At 64.0% G+C, this 2567-nt stretch overlaps 1 protein-coding gene across 2 annotated transcripts in view; it reads left to right on the top strand.

Moving 5' to 3' along the window:
- Positions 1-443: 443 nt before the first annotated feature.
- The window catches only part of RFX4 (regulatory factor X4), a 104177-nt gene continuing 102053 nt past the window's right edge, over positions 444-2567 (top strand). Inside the window, exon 1 of one of the 2 annotated variants that reach the window (XM_037513709.2) lies at positions 444-617. The gene's annotated coding sequence lies outside the window, so the exon portion shown is untranslated. Of the gene's footprint in view, positions 630-2567 lie in introns of both variants that reach the window. The other variant, XM_037513708.2, reaches the window with a different exon arrangement.

The raw sequence follows: 2567 nt of genomic DNA, 5'->3' as shown, positions 1-2567 counted from the left end.
TCGGGGGCGGCCGGGGAGCCGACGCGCGCCTCCTGGGCCCTCAGCTCGCTCGCCGCGGAGCGCCACAAAGCCGGCGCCCCCTCCCCGGAGCCGGGCCGCGCAGCCCAGCTCGGGCCGGCGGGCCAGGCCGCAGCGCGCCCCTTGCGCCCTCGCCGCGCCGGCCGGTGCGCGGGCCGCACTCAGCTCCGCGCAGACCCACGCGGCTGCCGGCGGCCTCCACGCGCCTCTGGCCCTTCGGGCCAGCCCTGCCTGCCCAGGCGAGCGTTGCTCGGTTACTCAAGGGACCCGGCAATTCGAGAACGAGGTGGGGGGAAGCAGGTAGAATTTTAGGCCCCCCCAGAACGTGTGCAAAGTGAACGGGGCGGGGGGGGGGCTGGAGGGGGCTACGCAACAGAAGGGCTGTTTCTTCTTAAACGGGATGGTGCGTTAGAGAAGGGCACGGCCGGAGCCAACTGGACACTTTTGCCTCTACCCACTTTCCGTTCGGTCCTCCAGAATCCAGCGCTGGGGCCGCCCGCAGTACCCCTGGAGCTGGGTTCAAGCCCCGCGCACCGCCACGGCGGGAAGGCACGCTGGTCTGCGGGCCCTCGGCTCACCACAAGGCCCAGTTTGGCTTGGTGGGTCCCCAGGTGGGAGCACATATTGGCCTGGGCGCCTGGCCCAGGGGGCAAAGAGCGCCCGGGTGGGGACGCGCCCAGGGCTTCCTCCACTCTGGCCCACGCGTGCCCTCGGCGAAGAGCCGCCTGCTCCGGCCTGAAGGACCGGGCGGAGGGCTCCGGGGAGCAGGGGGTCGGGAGTGTGGGCTTTGCTCTCGCGCCCTTCCCCGGCGTGCGTGCGTGTGTGTGTGTGTGCGCGCGTGTGCGTGTGCGTGTCTTGCACTCCCCACCCTTGCCACCTGCCAAGCGCCGGCGTCTGGGTTTGGCAGCCGGGTCAAGTGAGAGCCGCGCGGGCCGCGGCTCAGGTCCGGCGGCTGCAGCCCAAGGCAGCGCCGCGCTGCGCGCAGGCCGGGCCGAGGGCGCCCCGCACACGGCGCCACCAGGCCCCGGGGACCGCGCGCTTCCCACCCGGCCCGCCGGGCCCCGAGACCCGGAAAAGTTTGCAGGGGAGCCCGGCCGCCAGGCCCTGGGATTTCCATAGCTGCGCCCGCCCCCCGCCCCGGCGCGTCGCCATGGAGACTGCTGGAAGTTGGTGGTGGAAAACAGACCCGGCGCAAAGCAAAATATTATGAGTGCAGTTGGGGTGACTTCAGGGGGCGGGGGACCGGAGGGTAGGAGCGGGAGCCAGAGGCAGAGGCCGACAACAAAGGGCCGAGCGCGAGGAGGCGAGGGGAGTTTGCTCGGGGCCTCGCCGCCGCTGCGCGAGAGCTGGACGGTCGGCCTCCCAGAGGCGCCGAGGGCTCTCATTTCTCTCATTTCTCTCCAGCAGTTACACCTTTCCTCAGCCCGCCCGCGGGTCCTCACCCCTGCCCTCCCCTGCGGATTCCCTCCAGCGCCCTGGGGTCCCGAGGTTAGGCGCCAGCTGGGCCGTGCGCCCGCCTCCCCCGCGAGCTGCAGGCTCACCGCCCTGCAAGGTGCTGGCGTTTCTTCCCCACGACCCGGGAGGAGTTTCTCACTCCTCCTTGTCCACCCGGACCTTGACGGGCGAAGGGTGAGGATAAGGCGTGAAGAGAAGAGGTGGAGGTGCGTGCTTAGAAATCTTGGGGAGGCAGAAAGATCTTACCTGATTTTTTCTTCCTTTGTACAGTGGGTAAAGGTCTGAGGTCTAATCCCGACTCGGCCACTTGTAAGGCTACTTTTGGCGAATCTTCTAGCTTTGACAACATTCCTTTTTATTGCCTGTGGGATGAAGAGCAGCACAGCTCAGTCTGGGATTCTCTGTCCTATATGGGGCAGCCCTGTGTGATGCTGGTGCTCACCATCTGAACTAGGGTCCCCGGCACAATGCCTGCATTTCTCCCCAAACCAAGAATACACTAGCATTTTAGCAAGTCATCTTCAAAGGCCTAGCATTTTCCTTGTCAGTTCACCTGAGACGCATTCCTTAAGACACTCATTTTCTGAGGCTTTACGCCCATCCACTGAAATGCCTCCTGATGATAGAACCAACTTCCCAGACTCACCTTTTGCCTGGGAGGACACACTGGCCCACGTGGGGAAGTGTTGCCATCAATGGGCAATCGGCCTCTAGCCTTCCTTATGGAAGCCCTTAAAGAGAGGTGGTCTCCTGTCACACCTCACCACCCCTCTGGGTGTCCCCCAGGGGGGGTGGTCAGAGAGCCCTCCCCTTCTCTCTGAGACTCAGATGCCTCATTTGTAAATGAATGAACCGGACATAAAGATCGCTGTGCTTATCTAGGATTCTGCCACTCAGCTACCTGCCTGTGTCCTCCTCCTGACATATATGTGACATTGGCCGGGTTCTTTGTTCACCAAGTAGTTTTACAGCCGATAGTCCTCACAGGTGCTCCAGGAGGGAGTGATCCCTGGGACTTGACTGAGGCTCAGGGTTTGGCTTCCATTTCCAGGATTTTCAGATAGTGATTCTGAGTCAAGTTGGTGTGCTTGTCT

The sequence above is a fragment of the Talpa occidentalis genome, unplaced genomic scaffold, assembly GCF_014898055.3.
Source record: "Talpa occidentalis isolate TD23 unplaced genomic scaffold, MPIMG_talOcc4v2.1 talOcc4.16, whole genome shotgun sequence".
Classification (NCBI taxonomy): domain Eukaryota; kingdom Metazoa; phylum Chordata; class Mammalia; order Eulipotyphla; family Talpidae; genus Talpa; species Talpa occidentalis.
This window is presented reverse-complemented; position numbering and strand designations above follow the sequence as displayed.